This window comes from Dermacentor andersoni, chromosome 5 (assembly GCF_023375885.2).
Source record: "Dermacentor andersoni chromosome 5, qqDerAnde1_hic_scaffold, whole genome shotgun sequence".
In the NCBI taxonomy this organism is placed as follows: domain Eukaryota; kingdom Metazoa; phylum Arthropoda; class Arachnida; order Ixodida; family Ixodidae; genus Dermacentor; species Dermacentor andersoni.
The window spans coordinates 40461485-40486356 of record NC_092818.1 but is presented as its reverse complement, the minus strand read 5'-3'; positions in this window follow the sequence as shown (position 1 = coordinate 40486356).

The window sequence follows — 24872 nt, the reverse complement described above, 5'->3', positions numbered from 1 at the left end:
AACGACAGAATGAGAGGAACTCTATAGTAGTGCGCGGTATGACAGAATAAGAGAAACTGTATAGTTCGTGGCACGAAAAAGTGAGAGGAACTCTATAGTTCTGCGTAGCACGAAAGAATGAGAGAAAGACTATTATTTTTCGTGGCAAGAAGGAAACAGAAACTGTATTGTGCGTGGCATAAAGAAGGAGGAAAACTCTAGAGTGGTGTGTAGCACGAAAGAGCGAGAGAAAGTCTACAGTTGTGCTTGGCACGACAGAATGAGATGAACTCTATAGTTGCGTGTAGCGGGATAGAATGAGAGAAAAACTATAGTTGTGTATGGCACGAAAGAATGAGAGAAACTCCTAAGTTGCCTATAGCCCGATTTAATGAGAGAAACTCTATAGTTGTGCTTGGAGCGAAAGAATGAGAGAAACTCTATAGTTGTGTGTAGCACGATAGAATGAGAGAAACTCTATACTTGTGCGTGGAACGATAGAATGGGGGAAACCCCATAGTTCTGCGGGACACGAAAGAATTAAAAAAACTCTATAGTTTTTCGTTTCATGAAAGTATGAGAGAAACGCTCTAGTTGTCCGTGGAACGAAAGAAGGAGAGAAAATCTAGAGTTGTGTGTAGCAAGAAAGAGTGACAGAAAGTCTATAATTGTGCGTCGCACGAGAGAATGAGAGAAACTCCGTAGTTGTGCGTGGCACGAAAGAATGAGAGAAACTCTATAGTTGCGTGTACCACGATAGAATGGGGGAAACCCCATAGTTCTGCGAGACACGAAAGTATAAAAGAAACTCTATAGTTGTTCGTTGCGAGAGAGAGTGAGAGAAACTCTATAGTTGCCTTTAGCACAACAGAATGAGAGAAAATATATACCTGTGCGCGGCACGATAGAATGGGGTAAACTCCATAGTTGTGCGTGGTGCGAAAAAATGACAGAAAGTCTACACAATAAAATTTTTTACACCCTTATGGGTGTTCATAGGGGTGGTTTCGGCATTCACATCCATGTCCACACCCTTTTAGCACACTTTTCGGCAAATGCACCCTATCACAAGGCTGTATACCACACATAAGGTGTGACTTCGCTCGAAGAAGGGTGTTAAATCGACGCCTGAAGGGTGTTGAACGCATTGATGCATAAATCTGAGTAACGTGTACCCGTCCACGCATTGAGCAATGTGTGTATGTGAATAAAGGGACAATGTATTGCATTTTTAATGCGAAAGCATTTCATGGCCTTTCAGGTAGGAAAGCTGGCGTTCTCCGCAACAACACTCCATACGGGACCCTGCTCATGCCAGTCTTGTCATTTCCCTTGAAAGCATTCAGAAAGCATTCAGAACCGCGCCGCCCGTTTTAATCTCTCAAATTATTCACGTCATTCTAGCGTCACGTCCATGAAAAGAACACTTGGTGAACCTGACCTTTGGTTACGTCGGAAATACTTTTGTCTCTGTCTTTTTCATAGAATATGGTAATATAACCCTTCTCGTAAAGAAAATCATTTCACCACACCAAGTTCTCGTCTCGCATCGACCATCAACACAAAATTGATGTGCCATTCTTCTTTTTTGCCAAGAACAGCCACTGAATGCAACCGCCTTCCTGCCTCCACAGTCTCAACTTGTGACACCACTAATTCAAGGTCGCCGTTCAAGTTATCTTACGGTTTGATTTTCTATTCTTGCCTTGCACTGCAAAGATTGCATATTTTCACCACTTCTTTCTGTTGTGCCTACTAGGCCTTGAATGTATGTATAATAAATAAATAAAATGTGAAGTCATCACCGTCTTGTATGACGTCAGTAGTGATACAGGAGGTAGTAAATACAACAACGTTAATTATGAGCAATTATGGGTAAATAATGTGAAATAATGTGAATAAGGCTGGAATAAATTGCATTAAGATTCTTTCAAACTATAGCACGGTGGATTACGGGAGATTAAGGTAGAATTGTGAAGAACACGTGGCAATGTATGAACTAAAGCATCATGGTCACGTGACAATTGCAAGTATAGATGCGTGAAGGGATTAAGTTTTCGCATTCCTAAGTGACTGTCGATATTTTTTCAAGGATTCTGATGTTACTGGCATGACGGCCACTCCAAAAATGTATCATCCAGAAAAAGAACGCCCTTTCACTTACAATTTCATTATCATTATTTTCCGTGCTCACAGGAATATTAACACGCAATTAAACACTTCTAGAAAAACGGCAATAGCAGAGCCAAAACACGAGAGCTACTTGCACAATTCTGCACTAATATTTCGGTGCCCTTAATAGCCCAAAAAAAGTGGTGAAATGGAAGAAGCTGTTTGGATACATTCCTGAACAAACAGGGACGTGCTGTTAGACGAGCCTCTGCTGTACAATGGCACCAACGTACAATTTGCATGGTGAATCCATAAAGAAGACTTATAGAGGCGAGATCACGTTGGAAGTTCTCAAACCCGAATTTCCACGTACCTTGCCTAATTTATTCAGAGGTTTACTAAGCTACTGATCTGCTTTCTAAGTGCATCCTCAAATACAGTTTGTAAGGATGAGCCTATGTATTAAGTGCTGGTGTCGTCAAAGCTGTAATTTCTTATCCAGAGCATACGCACTTGCAAATGCAGTCTTCAGTCTCCTCATGAATGTTTACGCGTCGCTGTCGCACGACCAAGATGTGAGCGTCTTTGTCGAGCCACGGTATCGCTGAAACTACGCTGTGACCTCGCAAAGTTGCTTCGTTCGGATGCAGCGAATAATCTAATCGCACAAGCAGAAGAGCGCCGATCGTCTCGCTCACTGTTACGATTTGTGTACTGTACCCTCAGTGATGCAGCACAGACTGCGCCCCCCACCCCAAAATAAAATGCTCGGCCCGAAACGTAGTAGCAACTACCCGCCTCACCGCTCTAGGTAGAGACCACAACGAAGCAGCAGCAAACAGGCGGCCATGCGAGCAAGCAAACCTGTCAGAATAAACGTACAATTTGCCCGGCCGCCCCATGCCCAATGAAAAGCGACCGGAAGTACGGGCGACGCTGTACCATCACTTCGGCGCGCGGCAGGACGGGAAGGCGGAAGCTGCGCCATCATGCTCGTTTTCGCATGCGTTCCCGTCTCGCGCTGTGCGAAATAATTTTAAACGTGTGATTAGTTTTGCGCGCGAGATAGAAAAAGATGTGGCCCTTGCTTTGTGTATTACTCGTGCCCCACTTCAATGCAAAGCGTTCGTACGCACTGGAAGATGGATCCACGAAGGCTGAAACGAGAAGCTGCAACGTGCCCGGTCGGTAGTATTGGCATGATGGAAATTTTCAGGCAAGTGCCCGTTTATTTGGTAGTTGTTTTGTTCGCTTTAGAAATATCTCACTGTGATCGCGTAGCATAATTCATAATTCACTAATGTAAGAGCGAGAGCAGCTGCACTCCTACTAGGGCAAGTTAACTACCTCGATCGCGTCCCGTGTGACTAATGCTTGTCAAATCTACATCGGGCGTGGTGCGCCTGCATAGTTACGCTTTGTTTCTCAGCGCTTGAGCGTTCATAGATGTGATTCTCTTGTGCGCTGCTTGTAATACGGTCGTTCGCACTTCAGTTAAATGTGTTCGACCACTTTTCGTCGCGTAGAAAAAGGACGACTGGCTTTGCCACCTTTCGAAAGAACCGGCGCGGTGTTGGTTCTCTCTGATGCTGATGGGGTCGCGTGCTGCTGTTGCTGCTTGCCGGATGCCTTCAGCATTTTTTCAGCTCGCTTTGTCTGTGCGTGTGCGCGTGCTCGGCTCGGTTTGTGTGTGCGTGCGTGCGTGCGTGCGTGTGTGCGCTCAGCTCAGCTCGCTTTGTGTGTGTGCGCTCAGCTTAGCTCGCTTTGTGTGTGTGTGCGTGCGTGCGCTCGGCTCGCTGCGTGTGTGTCCGTGCGTGCGTGCGTGAGCGCGCGCGCGTATAGTACATGCCGGTTTGTATGGGCCGGCGTGTTTGCGCGTGTCTAGTGCGTACGTGTTTTGTGAGTGTGTTGTCTGTGGGTCGCTATGTGTGCGTGCAGTTAGCGTGTCTGCCTGCATGCATGTATGTGTGCTTGTTTGTGTTCATCAATGTGCGCGTGCGCGCTTTTGTGTCTGCGCTTTGAGATTCCGTATACTTGTGTGTGCGTGCGAGTACATTTTGTGTGCGTGCGTATGTATTGCATAAGGTCGGTAGAGTTTTACTCGCAATAAAACTCTTCCGATATGGTGCAGCGAGTGTTCCCGCCTGAAAGCCGAGTTTGATTTCAAGCCACCCTGGAGAACTGCTGCATGAGGCGCCGTTTCTCGTGAGGACCAGTGGGAAGGCGCCAGGTATACGCTTCGTCCTTTTTCCTCCCATGTCCTGATGAATCGATATCCTTGATTCTAATTGTAAAAGGAACGTTACATCCAGAGCATAAATAAATGATTAAGAAATCTGGTAGTGTGTTTCGCCATTACACTAATTCCGATCTTAAAGACGTGGATTTCGCATTAGCGCACATTTCTTTTGATGCAGACAACCGCTGAAATTGTTAGTGGCAGGTTATTTGAGACGTTTTACGTATATAGCAATTGTCTTCAGGAGCTTTAATGAATTTTGAAAATTTGAAGTGTTGTGCTTTAGAGGTATCATATACAAGCTTTAGGTCTCCGGGTAGTTTGCATGCCCTTCGAGAGCTGTCGCCTATAGCCCTATTGAAATTCGTAACTACAGTTTGGAGCACTGGGGAAGCTAGAAGGCTTGTCCTGGCTCTCGAGAAAGTGTTTAAGCTAGAGGTGTAGGTTGAGGAGTTTGGGATTGGTAACACAAAGGATTTTTTATGCCATAGCCGTAGGAGTGACACAAGATAAAAAAAATGTATGTGTGTCAAGCGTAGGAAGCTGCTCATGTGGTAGAGGCATGTGTGTGCGTGTGTGTGTGCGCGCCCATGCATGCGTGCGTGTGTGTGAATTCGCTCCTCCAAAGGGAGTGTGTGTGTAAGTGAGCTACTTCATTGCTGGTCTGTTTGCCAAGAATTGGCAAGAAAACGCAATAATCAATTTAACTTGAAATAATAAACTTCAAAGCATGCTGGCATAGTGGCGACAGCAGCATATGAGCATACAAGCATGCAGCTGTGTGAAAATATTAATGCATGACTGCAACATCTGGATGGAGGCTTGCTTCTTCTTCAGTAAGCAGCACAAAGTCCATATTCTTGGCTTTTCTCGTGCAAACCAAAACGAGGCTCATTGCCAATGATCTTGTCTTCTGCTCTGATAGCATTTGTTTATCTTGTACTTAGAGCGTCGTTTATCGCAGGTCATGCAGATGGTAGCAGCAATTTCACAATGCCCAGCCTTGGCGCCCCCCATCAAGAGCAAGCCACTTGCATTCGCCTTCAGACAGATGGTTAATGTCTTTTTGAAAGCGGCTGAGAAGACAACATTGTAAGTAGATGTAGTTGTGTAGTGTAATTTAATAGGTCAAGTTATAATTTAAAACTCAGGCTCCTTGGCCGCCTTAGCTTGATATCATATGCAGTTGTGTGTGGTTGTAAATATTGCCGATGGTACAGTGCATACTGCAGGTATGACTGCTGATCCAAAGTATACATTTGCATTTTCTTGATGGTCTTTCATAATGAGGATTTTGTTTGTGCAAGAATATTCACAGAATGCCGGGGCATTGTAGCATCATATTGTCACGTGGTCGTGACGGCAAAGAACACAGTAGCAATACTGTGAAAGGCAAAACTAGCTTTTATTGGGCGAACCTGTGCCCACAAAACAGGCTACACTTAAAGCACAACGAGAGCGGCGAACACAGTCGGCGATCGTCGTAAATCTGATCAGCGGGTCAAGCGCGTCGGCTTTTATAGAGCAGTCATCGAATGTTCCAGACTAATCGTTGGGACCCGCGTGCCTTCCACATAGTTCTACATCATTCGCGTCAGGCGATGAAATCAGATAACACAAGGTTCGTCGACAACAGACCGCGGATAGAAGCATCGATAACTTTCCAGAAACTTCGGATACATGCAGGTGCGTCCCGCGCTGTGTGATAGCATTTGTTAGGCGGCGAAGCGTGGTCGCCCAATAAAGATAAGTACACGTGTCAATATTCTTTATTGTGCATTCACTGCTAATTTCGTAAGATTTTCCTGCTACCAATTTATTTGCAGGAAAGGAATATTTGTTTACTCTCTGCAATGTGCTTGTTATTTGCTCATTGCATTACACTCTTCTACCTTGAATTTATTCCCATATAATTATCGAAACCTTAAAATTTCAGTTGTTCTTATTTTGAATACAAAATAAAAATGCACCGGCTTGCAATCTAGACTGCAAGGGATTTGAAGAAATTACAAAAAACCAGGACCTCTCGGGAGCGTTAAAAAAACGTTTCCGCAGGCAATGTGCCTAATTGTACTGAGCTAGCTGCTCATGAAAATTGCAAGCATATTTCATTTCACACAGTTTTGTAGGACATAGCAGGCCTATCATAGTCTTTAAACAAAACCTTACCTCATTTGCATCATGAAAATGTCTCATGCTTAATTTCGGACAAGTCTTGAAAAATGAATGTTTCATAATTTTGAAACTACACAAAGTATTGGTTGAGGCTAGACAGTTTTCAAACAACTTGACCATGTTGAACCTAGCCATAACAAGACGGAAAAAAACATGCACAGGAGCACTCTTTCAATGAAATGTGATGCTTGAGGTCATTTTCCACATGGCAAAATGTACTTTTAAGTGAGAGAGGGCAGGTAGCCAATTTACAACCATTGTGACTCATGCGGGTACTGGAAACACAGGATGAGAAATGGTTGTGTCTCTGAGGTTCATTGAATGTGTGAAAACTCATCTACAGTACCCCCCCCCCCTATGAGGGGTAACCGTGCAATATGTTTTGGGCAAGAAAGGCGATTGTCCTAGGAGACAAGAAATTTCAGGCTCTAGTTGAGAGGCTACAGAAAGAAGGACCATGTAAATAGGCGCAGATTAACATAAACTGCGTCGGAGGGGCATCACAGTTTAGAGCACGAAGTGGGAGCATGAGGAAGGATCATAAGTTTAAATAAGGGGATACTACTTGTCAGTGCATTGCCAAGCTAACGCATTGAAAGAAGGGGGCATGCTCTAGTGAAAATAGTTGACAACACATGCTAAATTTTCGAGGAAAGTATGCCAAAATGCCAATTCTTACTAAATTAGTAAATAAGAAATACACGATAAATTTTATGATGCAGAAAGTGTCTAATAAACTGCATTGGAGAGTTGGATATTGTTGGGCTGGATGCATGTATTGCAGGGCAAATGAGAATGCCAGTGGGGATTCCCTCATTTTCATTTTGTGTGCGCTCTCTGTAAAACAGTACTCTTTGTCTCCTAGTGTAATAATGTTGTGTAAAAAGTCACTTTTTATTGCCTTGTGCATTTCACTCTTAATGTGCCATATCCCGTAAGCTTCTCAGCTGCAGTACTTATAAAGTGTAATGCAGATATATTGCAGATTTCATAATGTCAATTTTGGATTAAGGTCACATACACACTCTTGGACAAATGTCTGTTGTTGTGAGATGTCATTGGAAGTCTTTAAATTTTATTCACTCTTATTTTCTATGGTGAAAAGGCTACTGTAAATTTATATGTTTTTGCTGCTGTATGTGCCTTGTGTTCACAATGACATAGTGGTTTAGCATTCACAGTAACATGCAATCCCTTAATTTGCAAAATAGAAATTTCTCCTACCCTTCACTTGTCTTCCACAGTTGCCTGAGCGGTGCATTCTGCCCAGTCACATTAATTAAGTTTGTTACTTTGAGGAGCTTGTTGCTTTATGAACTTTTCCGCAAAGTACATGTGTAATTGCACGGACTGAAGTCTCATAATTCTCTTCTTATTTTGCTAATGCAGGATGCAAGATTCCAGGAAAGCCATGCGGTGCATTTATTGGTCAAGATGCTCGAGAATGGAGTCCCTGCACCTCGTGGTTAACCGTGAACATTTCTTTTTCTTTTGAAAAGCTAAAGGCCATTTGCTGCATCACTTGCAATTTTGCAGCTCAGATGTGTACTATATTCTTCTAATTTTGGATCAATATTCGCTGTTCAGTATAAAAAATGACCCACAGCGTGAAGGACAAGGACTGCGAGAGACACGCTCCACTGACTTTCAACAATATTTTTTTTGCGTTGCCACATCGTGTGTGTATACACAAGAGGGGCCATGCGCAGAAAATGAAAGCCAGTCACAAGGGGTGTTCTAAAAGCAGGTCATTGTAAAAAGAACATGGTCACTTGAAAAAAAAAAACACCACAATTTCTATCTGTTGAGATACAAAATTTCACTAGGGTTCAGCGTGATAGAGGGGGCACTAACGCACACACTACCAAGTTTTCTGGTCAAATCAGCTTCAATAATTTACTGGGTGAGCTGTGTCTCGCTAAAACTTCCGTATCTTCAAAGAGAACATGCAGTCGCAGTCCCGGCAATGAATGCCCAAGGGGCCTTGAACAGTGTTATGGACGTTGTTATAGTGCTCTCTTAAACGATCATTAAGGCGCCTGCCTGCCTGTCCAATATATTTACTGCCTCAAAATGGGAATTTGGTAAACCACATTCGTTGCACACATCGCCAAACGTTTTCTGTGCCTGATAGAGGAACAACTCTGACGCGATTTAGGCGCGTTTACACGCTTAAGATCCTTACCAGCTTTGCCGGGGCTGAGAAAAGGCCTGTGATTCCTGCAGGTTGCCCAATCTTCTTTAGCCTATGAGAGACATCATGCACATACGGTAGCACTACAAAGCTGTGTCTTTCAACCGGTTGGTTCCTTGGCCGAGCGCGCTCATCTCGTTTTGTGCACTTCAGAAGCTGTTCTGCTATGGCTGAAATTAAGGCCAAAGGGTAGCCAACCCAAGAAAGGCAATCAACCTGTGCAGCAGTACTGTGTAGCATCTCGTGTGAGCAAGATTTATTGAGGCTGTTAAGGAGGCAAAGCTTTACAATATCTCATTTGACGAGCTTTGAATGTGCAGAGTTAAAGGGCAAAAGTAACTCCTTCTCGGCTCGAAGCACTAGCACACCTTTTTGTTTGCAAGGTACAGCCTGAGATCTAGAAAGCGTAAAGAATCATCAATAGGGACATCAGTTGTTAGTTGCAGAGGCTGCAGCTATTAAATATCTCCAAGTACTCCCAAAGTAGCAGGCTCAAAAGCGTGATCGGTGCAATCAATAAATACCAGGTAGTCGTCCACAAATCTGCAGTTTCACAACGGGAGACTCGTCTAGGTGACCTTGAATAGTGCAATCGTGATTGGCTAGATAAATATCAATTAGTGGCGGTGCCAGGCATGATCCTATACAATATACACAGGAATTGTGTTTGTACAGAATCATGCCTGGCGCCACCACTAAGTGATATTTATCTAGGTCATTATGATTGCAATATTCAAGGTCACCCAGATGCGTCTCCTGTTAAAGTGTGCAGGTTTGTGGACGACTACCTCGTATTGATTGCACTGATCACGTTTTCGAGCCTGCTCTTTCAGGAGTCTTGGAGATCTTTAAGAAAGCTGCAGCCTCTGAACTAACGCATGAGGGTCTCCATTGATGATTCCTTGCGCTTTGTAGATGTCAGGCTGTGGTTCGCAAACAAACATGTGTGCTGGTGCTTTGAACCGAGAAGTAAGAAGTCACTCTTGCTCTTTAACTCTGCACACTCAAAGCTCGTTAAACGAGGTATTAAAAGTGCTGCCTCGATAACAGCCTCAATAAATCTTGCTCACACGAGATGCATGATAGTTTTGCTGCACAGGTTGATCGCCTTTCTAGGTTTGGCTACCCTTTGGCCTTAATTTCAGCCATAGCGCAACAGCTTCTCAGGTGCACAAACCGTGATGAGCCTGCTCACTCAAGGAACCAGCCGGTTGGAAGACACAGGTTCGCAGTGCTACCGTATGTGCACGATGTCTCCCAAAGGCTAAAAAAAGATTGGGCAACCTGCAGGAGTCAGTCGTTTTCTCAGCCCCGGAAAAGCAGGCAAGGCTTTGTATGCATGTAAACGTGCCTAAATCACGTCAGTGTTGTTGCTCTGTCGGGCACAGAAAACATTTTGTGACATGTGCAATGAATGTGGTTCCTCAAATTCCCCTGTTTTGCGGCAGTAACTTTGTTGGATAGGCAGGCAGGCACCTAAACAATCATTTACGAGAGCACGATAACAACGTCCATAACACTGTTCAAGGCCACTTCGGTATCCATTGCTGGGACTGCGGCTGCGTGCCGCTCTTTGAAGGTACGGAAGCTTTAGCGAGACAGTTCATCCGGGAAACTATAGAAGCAGATTTCACTAGAAAACTGGTTAGTGTGTGCGTTAGTGACCCCTCTATCATGCTGACCCCTAGTGAAGTCTTGTATCTCAACAGATAGAAATTCTAATGTTTATTTTTTACTTAGTACAGTCGCTTGCTGTTAGACACCCCTTGTGACTCACATTCTGCGCATGCCCGCTTTTGTACACATACTTATGATGTGGCAATGTAATAAAATATTGTTGGAAGTCAGCGCAGTCTGTCGTCTCTCGCAGTTTTTGTCATTCAAGCTGTACGTAATTTTTTCTCATATTGCCAACTATCCCAAGAAACTAACCTTGTTCAGTATAATTATAATGTTTGATACGACCATTTGCTGGCAAATGTTAACAGTGTGATATTTAGCTTGAACTTTTGCATGACTGCCTATGCCTGTGTCCCTTTAGTAACCAGAGTATGGCTAATTTATTAAACCATATTTGGCAATTTGCATGCTCACATGCTACAGCACGCCTTAATATTGAATTACTGCATCTAAGTGCAAATAATATAGAAACTTACTATGTATTCTAAAACACTGTCCACATTTTGTGCGCAGCAAAATCGTTTAATCAACAGTGGCTTGTTTTTATCAGGCCTCCTACTGCACTTTGCACCCAGGCACTAGTACATGTGGAATATGCACTCTTTTGATTTATAGTAAGAGCCTATTTTAAACTACATATTGTAAATGTACCAATGCCTTCGGGTTACAAAACAAAAATTTATAGAAACTGGTATTGTAGTTAGAAAAACCGCTACTCAGCACCTTTAGGCCAGAGAACAAAAAATTCTAGGTATTTTTTGTGCTCAAGTAATCTTGTTGGAAATAGAAAATTAGCAATAAGGCTCCTGGCTTAAACGTCACTGAAATCATGTCTATGCTTGGAAAGTATTGTTTCAGTCTGAAAAATGTTGGCCACTTATGCTTTAAAGCGACTTTCCAAACATTTCATAATGATTTGCGATTACATTAGTGTACAAAATAATAGGTGTCTTTCTTGTGCATTTGCTCTGCATTTCAATTGCTTTCCTAATTCATCTTTGCAATATGCCTTTTTTTAAGGCATCAAAACTTGAATTTTCGTTCACTGGAGCCTAATACTAAAAATTTATTCCTTTATGTGGCCCAAAACACTGCGAATCAACCCAGGCTCTTTCAGTGCCGCTGTACATAGTTTCTTCTCGAATAACAGATTAGATCAATACATATATTTTAGATACCTTTGTGGGAAATGTACATGTTCTTGTACTTACCGATGTGTTTGGTGATTGTGCATGTTTATATTTCATGTGATTTATGTATATGTTGTACTCTGTATTGCAGCATGCAATAAGTATATTTACATTTTTCTTGAAAATGCAGCATATATATTACCAGTCTGTGTTGCATGTTATTTAGATCTGGAAATCGTGATAACCGTTGGTGTTGATATACATGCTCAAAAGTGTCAAGTTTGCTAAGTTGTATTTGTGCAGTGAAGACAGGTTTTCCAATATACACCATGAATCACTAATATCTAATGTAATCCACACGTATAGGTGTTGTGTATGCCCATCGAAGCTTCAAGGCTGGCTGTTCGACGGTGCGTTTGGTAGCCGAACTTGAAGCTTCTGGCACACGCAATAGTTGCGCGTGGATCGCTGTACATAGTAGTAATTGGAGGCGTGTACTGCCGAACCTGCCTTCCATACACGTTAGAAATAAAGGGGTGTACACCCTTCCAACACCCACACAGATAGGTGTTAATTTGGACTAGCACCCTTACACCCTAAATTTATTTGGCTGGACACCCTTCCTCTAGGGTGCTATAATGACACACAATTGTAGGGTGTAAACAACAGCACCCTTAGGGTGTTCGTCTGGCGACAAACCGATTTACACCCTTAAGGGTGCTAAAATGGTTAGTGTGTAGGGTTGCATGTAGCACGATAGAACGAGAGAAACTGTATAGTTGCGTGTAGCACGATAAAATGAGACATACTCTATAGTTGTGCGTAGCACGATAGAACGAGAGAAGCTCTATAGTTGTGCGTGGCACGAAAATATGAGAGAAACTCTATAGTTTTGCTTGGCACGAGAGAATGACAGAAACTCTATAGTTGTGCGTAGCACGAACGAATGAGACACACTCTTTAGTTGTGCGTGGCACGTTAGAATGAGAGAAACCCTAAAGTTATCAGTGGCACTGAAAATATGACAGAAACTCTATAGTTTGGTTGGCACGAAAAAACGACCGAAACTCTATATTTGTGCGTGCAACGAAAGAATGAGAGAAACTCTGTGGTTGTGCGTGGCACGAAAGAATGAGAAAAACTCTGTAGTTGTGCGTGGCACGAAAGTATGAGAGAAACTCTATAGTTGTGCGTGGAACGAAAGAAGGAGAGAAAATCTATAGTTGCGTGTACCACGATAGAATGGGGGAAACCCCATAGTTCAGCGGGACACGAAAGTATAAAAGAAACTCTGTAGTTGTTCGTTGCAAGAGAGAGTGAGAGAAACTCTATAGTTGCCTCTAGCCCGATAGAATGAGACACACTCTTTAGTTGTGCGTGGCACGTTAGAATGAGAGAAACCCTAAAGTTATCAGTGGCACTGAAAATATGACAGAAACTCTATAGTTTGGTTGGCACGAAAAAACGACCGAAACTCTATATTTGTGCGTGCAACGAAAGAATCAGAGAAATTCTGTACTTGTGCGCGGCACGAAAGAATGAGAGAAACTATAGTTGCCTGTAGCACGATAGAATGTTAGAAACTCTATAGTTATGAGGGGAACAAAAACATGAGAGAAACTCCATAGTTGCGTGTAGCACGATTTAATGAGAGAAACTCTATAGTTGTCCGTGGCACAAAAGAATGAGAGAAACTCCATAGTTGTGCCTGGCTCGGAAGAATGAGAGAAACTGTATAGTTGTGCCTGGCACGAAAGTATGAGAGAAACTCCATAGTTGTGCGTGGCACGAAAGAATGAGAGAAACTCTATAGTTGCGTGCACCACGATAGAGTGAGAGAAACTCTATAGTTATCAGTGGCACTAAAATATGAGAGAAACTCTATAGTTGTGGTTGGCACGAAAAAAAGACAGAAACTCTTAAGTTGTGCGTGGCATGAAGGAATGAGACACACTCTATATTTGTGCGTGTAACGATATAATGAGAGGAATTCTATAGCAGTGCGTGTTATGATAGGATATGAGAAACTGTATAGTTCGTGGCACGAAAAAATGAGAGAAACTCCATATTTCTGCGTAGCATGAAAGATTAAGAAAAAGACTACAATTGTTCGTGGCAAGAAAGAATGAACGAAACTCTGTCGTTGTGCGTGGCACGAAAGAAGGAGGGAAACTCTATAGTTTCGTGTAGCGCGATAGAATGAGAGGAACTCTAGAGTTGTGTGTAGGAAGAAAGAATGAGAGAAAGTCCATAATTTTGCGTTGCACGAGAGAATGAGAAAATCTCCATAGTTGTGCGTGGTACGGAAGAATGAGAGAAACTCTATAGTTGTGCATGGCACGATAGAATAAGAAGAAACTCTATACTTGTGCGTGGCATGATAGAATGAGAGAAGCTCTATAGTTGTGCGTGGAACAAAAGAAGGAGGGAAACTCTAGAGTTGTGTAGCAAGAAAGAATAGGGGAAAGTCTATAATTGCGCGTCGCACGAGAGAATGAGAGCAACTCTATAGTTGCGTGTATCACGATAGAATGAGAGAAACACTATATTTATCAGTGGCACTAAAATATGAGAAAATCTCTATAGTTGTGCTTGGCACGAAAAAATGAAAGAAACTCTACAGTTGTGCGTGGCACGAAGGAATGAGACACACTCTATAGTTGTGCGTGTCAGGACAGAACGAGAGAAACTCTATAGTTGTGCGGGGCACGAAAGAATGACAGAAACTGTATATTTGTGCGTGTAACGATAGAAGGAGAGGAACACTATAGTAGTACTTGGTACGATAGAATAACAGAAACTGTATAGTTCGTGGCACGAAAAAATGAGAGAAACTCTATAGTTGCGCGTAGCACCAAGAATGAAACTCTACAGTTGCGTGTAGCACGATAATATGAAAGAAAGTCTTTACTTGTGCTGGGCACGAAAGAATGACCGAAACTCTATAGTTGTGCGTGGCACGAAGGAATGAGAGACACTCTATAGGTGAGCATGGAACGATAGAATGAGAGAAACTCTACATTTGTGCCTGGCACGATAGAATGAGAGGACCTCTATAGTTCGTGGCACGACGAAATGAGAGAAACTCTCTATAGTTGTGCGTGGAACGAAAGAAGGAGAGAAACTCTAGAGTTGTGTAGCAAGAAAGAATGAGAGAAAGTCTATAAGTGTGCGTCGCACGAACGAGTAATAGAAACTCCATGGTTGTGCGTGGTACGAAAGAAAGAGAAACTCTATAGTTGCGTGTACCACGATAGAATGAGAGAAACTCTATAGCTATCAGTGGCAATCAAATATAAGAAAAGCTCTATAGTTGTGCTTGGCATGAAAAATGACAGAAAATCTATAGTTGTTCGTGGCACGATGGAATCAGACACACTCTATATATGGTGTTGAATGAAAGAAACAATGTAGTTGTGAGTGGCACGAAATAATAAAAGAAAGTCTATAGTTTTGTGTGCGCGAAAGAATGAGAGGAACTCTATAGTTTTGCGTGGCACGAAAGAATGAGAGAAACTATTTAGGTAAGTGTGACACGAAAAAATGAGAAAACATCTATAGTTGCATATAGCACGATTTAATGAGAGAAACTGTATAGTTGTACTTCGCTCGAAAGAATGAGCGAAACTCTATAGTTGTGCGTCACACGAAAGAATAAAAAAATTTATATTTGTGCGTGGCACGAAAGAATGAGAGAAACTCTATACTTGCGTATAGCATGATATAATGAGAGAAACTGTATAGTTGTGCATGGCACGAAAGAATAAGAAACTCTATAGTTGTGCGTGGCTAGAAAGAATGAGAGAAACACTATATTTGCGTGTAGCACGATAAAATGTGTGAAACTCATTAAATGTGAGTGGAACGATATCATGGGGCAAACTCCATAGTAGTGCGTGACACGAAAGAATGAGAAAAAGTCTATAGTTGGGCGTGGCACGCAAGAATGATAGAAACTCTATAGTTGCCTATAGCAAGATACAATGAGAGAAACTTTGTAGTTGTGCATGGCTCGAAAGAATGAAGGAAACTCTATAGTTGCGTATAGCACGATTTAATGAGACAAACTCTATAGTGGTGCGTGACACGAAAGAATGATAGAAACTCTACAGTTGCCTATAGCAATGTATAATGAGCGAAACTCTATATTTGTGCATGGCACGAATGAATGAGAGAAACTCTATAGTTGTGCATGGCACGAAAAAATGAGAGAAACTTTATAATTTGTTGTGGCACGAAAGAATGAGAGAAACTGTATAGTTGCGTATAGCACAATTCATAGAGAAAGACTCTAGTTGTTCGTGGCAAGAAAGAATGAGACAAACTCTATAGTTGTGTTTGCACGAAAGAATGATAGAAACTCTATAGTTGTGCGTGGCGTGAAAAAAAAGGAGAAAGTGTATAGTCGTTTATGGCTTGAAAGAATGAGAGAAACTCTATAGTTGCGTATAGCGCAATATAATGAGAGAAACTCTATAGTTGTGTGTGGCAGGAAAGAATGGGAGAAACTCTATAGCTGCGTGTAGCACGGTAGAATAAGAGGAACTCTAAGGTTGTGCGTGGAACGATAGAATGATAGACACTCCATCTTTATGCGCGACACGAAAGAACGAGAGAAACTCCATTGTTGCGTGTGGCACGAGAGAGTGAGAGGAACTGTGTAGTTGCGTGTAGCCCGATTTAATGAGAGAAACTCTATACTTGTGTGTGGCACGATAGAATGAGGGAAACTCCATAGTTGTGCGTGGCACGTAGGAGTAAGAGAAAGTCTATATTTGTGCGTTGCACGAAGCCATGAGACACACTCTATATTTCGGCGTGGTACGATAGAATGAGAGGAAGACTATAATTGTTCGTGGCAAGAAAAATTGAGAGACACCCTAACGTGTTGCTTGGCACGATAGAAAGAGGGAGACTCTATAGTTGTGTGTAGCATGAGAGAGTGTGAGAAAGTTTATAACTGTGCTTGGCACGATAGAATGAGGGAAACTCCATAGTTGTCCGTGCCATGAAAGAATGAGAGAAACTATATAGTTGTGCTTGGCACGAAAGAATGAAAGAAACTGTATAGTTGCGTGTAGCACGATAGAATGAGAGAAACTCTCTACTTGTTGGTGGCACAATAGAATGACGGAAACTCCATACTTTTGCGTGGCACGAAAGAATGAGAGAAACTCTATAGTTGCCTATAGCACAATATAATAAGGGAAAACCTACAGTTGTGCTTCTAACGGAAGACGTAGAGGAACTCTATGGTTACGTGTGGCATGATAGAATGAGAGAAAGCCTATATTTGTGCGTGGAACCATATAATGGGAGAAACTGCATAGTTGTGCGTGACACGAAAGAATGAGAGCAACTCTATAGTTCAGTGTGGCGCGGAAGAATGAGAGAAACTCTATAGTTGCGTAAAGCAAGATATAATGACAGAAACTTTGAAGTTGTGCATGGCACGAAACAATCGGAGAAACTCCATAGTTGTGCGTGGCACGAAAGACTCAGAAAACTGTATAGTTGTGCGAGAAACTGAGAGAGAAACTCTATTTGAATGAGAGAATGAGAGAAACTATTTTTAAATGTAGCACAATTTCATGAGAGAAACTCTATAGTGTTGCGTGGCACGAAAGAATGATCGAAACTGTGTAGTTGTGCTTGGAACGAAAGAATGAAAGAAACTCTATAGTTCCGTGTGGCACGACAGAATGTAAGAAACTCGATAATTGTGCGTGGAACGAAATAATAGGGAAACTGCATAGTTGTGCGTGACACGAAGGAATGAGAGAAACTCTATAGTTCGGTGTGGCATGAAAGAATGAGAGAAGCTACAGTTGCGTATAGCAAGATATAATGAGTGAAACTGTAAAGTTGTGCATGGCACGAAAGAATGATAGAAACTCGTTAGTTGTGCGGGGCAGGAAAGAATGAGAAAACTCCATTGTTGTGCGTGGCACGAAAGAATGAGAGAAACTTTATAGTTGCGTATAGCACGATATAATGAAAGAAACTCTAGAGTTGTCCATGGAACGAAAAAATGAGAGCAACTCTATAGTTGCGTGTAGCACGATTTAATGAGAGGAACTCTATGGTTGTGCGTCGCACGAAAGAGTGAGAGAAACTGTACAGTTGTGCTTGGCATGAAAGAGTGAAAGAAACTGTAAAGTTGCGTGTAGCACGATATACTGATGGAAACTATACTTGTGTGTGGCACGAAAGTATGAGAGAAACTCTATAGTTGTGCGTGGAACGATAGAATGATGGAAACTCCATAGCTATGCGTTACACGAAAGAATGAGAGAAATACTATAGTAGCGTGTAGCACGATAGAATGAGAGAAACTGCATACTTGTGTGTGGCACGATAGAATGAGGGAAACTCCATAGTTGTCCGTGGCACGAAAGAATAACGGAAAGTCTATAGCTGTGCGTGGCACGAAAGAATGAGACACAATGTACAGTTGTGGGTGGCACGATAGAATGAGAGAAACCCTATAGTTCGGCGTGGTACCATGGAGTAAGAGAAACGCTACAGTTCGTGGCACGAAAAATGAGAGAAACTGTGTAGCTGTGCGCATCACGAAAGAGTGAGAGGAAGACTATAATTGTTCGTGGAAAGAAAGAATAAGAGAAAGCAATACTCGTGCGTGAAACGAAAGATAGAAAGAAACTCTATAATTGCATGTAGCACGATATAATGAGACAAATTCTATAGTTTTGTGTGGCGCGAAAGAGTGACAGAAACTCTATAGTTGCTTGTAGCACGATTTAAGGAGAAAAACTCTATAGTTGTGCGCGGAACAATAGAATGGGGGAAATCCCATAGTTGTGCGGGACACGAAAGAATAAGAGAAACCCTATAGTTCTTCGTGCCGCGAAAGAGTGAGCGAAACTCTATAGTTACCTGTAGCACGATAGAATGAAAGAAACTCTACAGTTGCGTGTAGCACGATAGAATGAGAGAAAATACGTAGTTTTGCGTGGCACGAAACAATAAGAGAAACTGTATAGTTGAGTGTGGCGCGAAAGTATGAGAGAAACTCTATACTTGTGCGCGGAACGATAGAATTATGGAAACTCCATAGTTATACGTTACACGAAAGAATGAGAGAAACACTATAGTAGCGTGTGGCACGAAAGAATGATAGAAACTGTATAGTTGTGCTTCAGACGAAAGCATGAAAAAAATGTGTGGTTGCGTGTAGCAAGATAGAGTGAGAGAAACTTTTTGCTTGTGTGTGGCCCGATAGAATGAGGGAAACTCCATAGTTGTGCGTGGCACGAAAGAGTAAGAGAAAGTCTATAGTTGTGCATGGCGCGAACGAATGAGAGAAACTCTATAGTTGCGTGTAGCACGATAGAAGAGAGAAATTCTTTAGTTGTGCGTGGAACGATAAAATGGGGGAAGTTACATAGTTGTTGATGGCACGAAAGAATCAGAGAAACACTATACTTGCATGTAGCACGATTTAATGAGATAAACTCTATAGTTGTGCGTGGAAGGAAAGAATGAGAGAAACTTTAAAGTTGTGCGTGGCACGAAAGAATGATACAAACTCTATAGTTGTGCTTGGCACTAAAGCATGAAATAAAGTGTATTGTTGCGTGTAGCACGATAGAGTGAGAGAAACTGTATACTTATGTGTTATCCGATAGAATGAGGGAAACTCCATAGTTGTGCGTGGCACGAAAGAATAAGAGAAAGTCTATAGTTGTGCTTGGCTCAAAAGAATGAGAGAAACTTTAAAGTTGTGCGTCTGTAGTGGGTAACATGCACGAGGCACTGTGCTGACTGCCACTGCTGCGGCGCGAGACCCGAGCTCGGGCTGCTGATGCGAACGGCTAGGACTCGCGATCAAGCACTACTTGCTACCTCGTACGAGCTGCAATAAACCCCCTTTCATTTGGTCGAGCTGCGGGCTAGACCTCGGAAACTGGAACTCCGAAGCCAGGCGCTACCGACTGCTGCGACTATGCCTGATGAAACCACCCAGGAAGATGCACCACAGCCTTCGGCGGTCATCGTTTCCGGTGTGTTGCGCCAGCGTGATCCTGCCATCTTTAGCGGCACCGATGATCATGACGTGGAGGATTGGTTGTCATCTTACGAACGGGTGAGCCAGCGTAACAAGTGGTACGCCGTCACCAAGTTGAACAACGTGTTCTTTTACTTAACCGGCGTCGCGAACCTCTGGTTCCGAAACCACGAACACGATTTCGCAACATGGAGCACAATCAGAACAAGTTTCACCGAAGTGTTCGGGCGCCCCGCTGTGCGCAAGCTTTGCGCAGAACAGCGCTTACGGGGGCGTGCGCCACATCACAGTGAAAGAAACTGTAAAGTTCCTAGAGAAACTCTATAGTTGCGTGTAGAACGATAGAATCTGAGAAACTCTAAACTTGTGCGTGGAAGGATATAAAGGGAAACTCCATTGCTGTGTGGGACACGAAAGAATGACAGAAACTCTGTAGTTGTGCATGGCACGAAAGAATAAGAAGAAACTCTATAATTGTGCGTGACATGAATGAATGAGAAAAACTCTATAGTTGTGCTTGGCACGAAAGAATGAAACTCTACAATAGCGTGTAGCACGATAGAATGAGAGAAAATCTTTACTTGTCTGTGGCACGACAGGTTGAGGGAAACACCATAGTTGTGCGTTGCACGAAACAATAAGAGAAAGTCTTTTGTTGTGCGCCGCACGAAAGGATAAGAAAAAGTCTTTAGTTGTGCGTGGCACGAAATAATGAGCGAAACTCTATAGTTGCCTATAGCACGATATAATGAGAGAAAGTCTATACTCATGCGTGGCACGAAAGAATGACAGACACTCTATAGTTGCGTATAGCACGGTATAGTAAGAGAAACTCTAATGTTGGGCATGCCACGAAAGAATAAGAGAAACTTTATAGTTGTGCGTGGCACGAAATAATGAGAAAAGCTCTATTGTTGCGTATAGCATTATATAATGAGAGAAACTCTATAGTTCTGCACGGCACGAAAGAATAAAAAGAAACACTATAGTTGTGCTTGGCACGAAATAATCAGAGAAACTCTACAGTTGCGTGTGGCACGATAGAACGAGAGAAGCTCTTTACTTGTGTGGCACCACAGAATGAGGGAAACTACATAGTGTTGCGTGGCACGAAAGAATAAGAAAAAGTCTATAGTTGTGTGTGGCACGAAAGAATGAGAGAAACTCTATAGTTGCCTATAGCACGATATAATGAGAGAAACTCTATAGTTGCATGTAGAACGATAGAATGTGAGAAACTCTAAAATTGTGGCGGAAGGATATAATGGGGGAAACTCCATTGCTGTGCGGGACACGAAAGAATGAGAGAAACTCTATAATCCGGTGTGGCACGAAAGAATAAGAGAAACTCTATAGTTGTGCGTGGCACGGAAGAATGAGAGAAACTCTATAGTTGTGCTTGGTATGAAAGAATGAGAGAAACTCTATATTTGCATGTAACAGGATTTCATGACAGAAACTATAAAGTTGTGCGTGGAGCGATAGAATGAGGGAAACTCCCTAGTTGTGCGTGGCACGAAAGAAAAAAAGAAAGCCGGTAGTTGTGCGTGGCACGAAAGAATGAGAAAAACTCTATAGTTGTGCTTGGTACGAAAGAATGAGAGAAACTCTATATTTGCATGTAGCAGGATTTCATGGCAGAAACTCTAAAGTTGTGCGTGGAACGATAGAATGAGCAAAACTCCATAGTTATGCGTGACACGAAAGGATGAGAAAAACTCTTTAGTTGTTCGTATCACGAAAGAATGAGAAAATTTCTATAGTTGGGCTTGGCACGAAAGAATTAAAGAAACTGTGTAGTTGCGTGTAGCACGATAGAATGAGAGAAACACTATAGTGTTGCTTGGCATGAAAGAATTAAAGAACTGTATAGTTGCGTGTAGCACGATAGAATAAGAGAAACTCCATACTTGTGTATGGCACGATATAATGAGGGAAATTCCATAGTTGTGCGTGGCACGAAAGAATAAGAAGAAACTCTAAAGTTGTGCGTGGCATGAATGAATGAGAGAACCTGTACAGTTGTGCTTGGCACGATAGAATGAGAAAAACTCTACAGTTGCGTGTAGCACGATAGAATGAGAGAAACTCTTTACTTGTGTGTGGCATGACAGAATGAGGCAAACTCCATAGTTTTGCGTGGCACGAAACAATAAGAGAAAGTCTTTAGTTGTGCGTCACACGAAAGAATAAGAGAAAGTCTTTAGTTGCGCGTGGCACGAAAGAATGAGGGAAACTCTATAATTGCCTGTAGCACGATATAATGAGAGAAGCTCTATAGTTGTGCGTGGCACGAAAGAACTAGAGAAACTCGATTGTTGCGTGTAGCGCGATAAAATGAGAGCAACTTTATACTTGTATGTTGGACGATGGAATGAGGGAAACTCCATAGCTTTGCGGGACACGAAGGAATGAGAGAAACTCTAAAGTTGTGCATGGCAGGAAAGAATAGGAGAAAGTCTATAGCTGTGCGTGGCACGAAAGAAAGAGAGAAACTCTATAGTTGTGCGTGGCACGAAAGAATGAGAGAAGGACTATAATTGTTCGTGGCAAGAAAGAATAAGAGAAACTCTATCGTTGTGCTTGAACCGACAAAACGAGGGAAGCTCCATAGTTGTCTGTGGTATGGCAAAATAAGAGAAAGTCTATAGTCGTGCGTCGCACGAAAGAATGAGAGAAACTCTATAGTTGCCTGTAGCACGATATATTGAGAGAAAGTCTATAGTGCGTGCCACGAAAGAACTAGAGAAACTCTATAGTTACGTGTAGAGCAATAGAATGTGAGAAACTCTATAATTGCGCGTGGAGGATATAATGGGGAAAACTCCATACTTGTGCGTGATACGAAAAAATGAGAGAAACTCTATAGTTGGAAGTGGCGCGAAAGAATGAGAGAAACTCTTTAGTTGCGTAAAGGAATTTTTTAATGAGAGAAACTCTAAAGTTGTGCATGGCACGAAAGAATAAGAGAAACTCTAAAGCTGTGCGTGGCACGAAAGAATGAGAGGAACTCTATAGTTGTGCGTGGCACGAATTGGCATATTGTGCCAATTCGTGTACATAATATGGCCAAATAAACATACTACTACTGCAAACTCTATACTTGCGTGTGGCACGGCAGAATGAGGGAAACTCCATAGTTGTGCGTGGCACGAAGGAATGAGAGAAACTCTATACTTGTGTGTGGCACGGCAGAATGAGGGAAACTCCATAGTTGTGCGCGGCGCAATACTACAAGAGAACGTCTTTAGTTTTGCGTCGCACGAAAGAATAACAGAAAGTCTTTAGTTGTGCGTGGCACGAAAGAATGAGCGAAACTCTATAGTTGTGCTTGGTACGAAAGAATGAGAGAAACTCTATATTTGCACGTAGCAGGATTTCATGACAGAAACTCCAAAGTTGTGCTTGGAACGATAGAATGAGATAAACGCCATCGTTATGCGTGACACGAAAGGAAGAGAGGAACTCTATAGTTGTTCGTATCACGAAAGAATGAGAAAATTTCTGTAATTGGGCTTGGCACGAAAGAATGAAAAAAACTGTACAGTTGCGTGTAGCACGATAGAATGAGAGAAACTCTATAGTTGTGCTTGGCACGAAAGAATTAAAGAAACTGTATAGTTGCGTGTAGCACGATAGAATAAGAGAAACTCTATACTTGTGTATGGCACGATATAATGAGGGAAAATTCATAGTTGTGTGTGGCATGGAAGAATAAGGAGAAACTATAAAGTTGTGCGTGGCACGAATGAATCGGAGAAACTGTATAGTTGTGCTTGGCACGAAAGAATGAGAGAAACTCAACAGTTGCGTGTAGCACGATAGAATGAGAGAAACTCTATACTTGTGTGTGGCACGACAGAATGAGGGAGACTCCATAGTTTTGCGTGGCACGAAACAATAAGAGAAACTATTTAGTTGTGTGTGGCACGAAAGAATGAGGGAAACTCTATAGTTGCCTATAGCACGATATAATGAGAGAAGCTATATAGTTGTGCGTGGCACGAAAGAACTAGAGACTATGGCTCCATAGTCTAGTCGTGTGCGTATGAGGCTTTTATACAATTTCATGAGACATTTTCTATCACTGCCCCAGGTTGTGCGTGAGAGCACCTTTAAGATATTCATTGTTTTCATACATTTGATTTTAAGATACTTTATGTGCGGCACAAAGGTTAATTTCGCGTCTAAAATTATGCCTAAAAATTTATGTTCCTTGTTTACACTCAGACGCTCACCATGCAACAAAATTTCAGGATCAGCGTACAGGCCTCTTTTTCTCGAGAAAATGACACATGTGCTTTTTTGTGGGTTCAGTCTGAACCCGTTCTCGTCAGCCCATTCGGAGACCTTGTTTAGGCCAAGCTGGACCTGTCGCTCACATATTGCAAGAGAACTTGATTGGAATCCTATCTGCACATCGTCAACATATGTTGAATAGAAGATGTTACGTGGTATGTGTAGACGAAGAGAATTCATTTTTACTATAAAGAGCGTGCAGCTGAGCACACCGCCCTGCGGCACTCTTGTTTCCTGTACAAATTTCCGTGACAGAACATTGCCCACTCGAACACGGAATGTGCGATTAGCCAGATAACTTTCGATGACAATGAACATATTTCCGTATATACCTAACTGTGAGAGGTCTCTCAATATCCCAAACCGCCACGCAGTATCATAAGCTTTCTCCATGTCTAAGAATACTGATAAAAAAAACTGCTTGTGAACAAAAGCTTCACGGATACGTGCCTCGATACGTATGAGATGGTCACTGGTGGATCGACCCTCGCGAAACCCGCACTGGTATGGGTCGAGGAATTTATTCAATTCGAGGATATGTAGTAGGCGACAGTTAATCAATTTTTCGAATACCTTGCAGAGGCAACTTGTTAGCGCTATAGGTCGGTAACTTGATACAGAGGAAGGATCCTTCCCGTGCTTCACAATTGGAATCACAATAGCCTCCTTCCAAACAGAGGGGATCTCGCCGGAAGACCATATAACGTTGTATAGGTAAAGGAGGGTTTTCTGTGTTTCGGATGGTAGTTGTTTTAACATCTCATATATTACGCGGTCTGAACCTGGGGTGGATGCATTACAACAGTTTAGTGCTGTCTGCACTTCTGCTATACAGACTGGATCGTTGTACGCCGCACTTTTAGCAGATTTTCTTTCTAATTTTTGCTGTTCTATTTGTGTTTTGTATTTTAGGAAGGTTTCGGAGTAGTGTAAAGAGCTCGATATGTATTCAAAATGTGCACCGAGAAAGTTGGCTTGGTCTTCAAGGCTTTCTCCGCGGCTATTTACTAGAGGTAAGGAATACGTTTGTTGCCT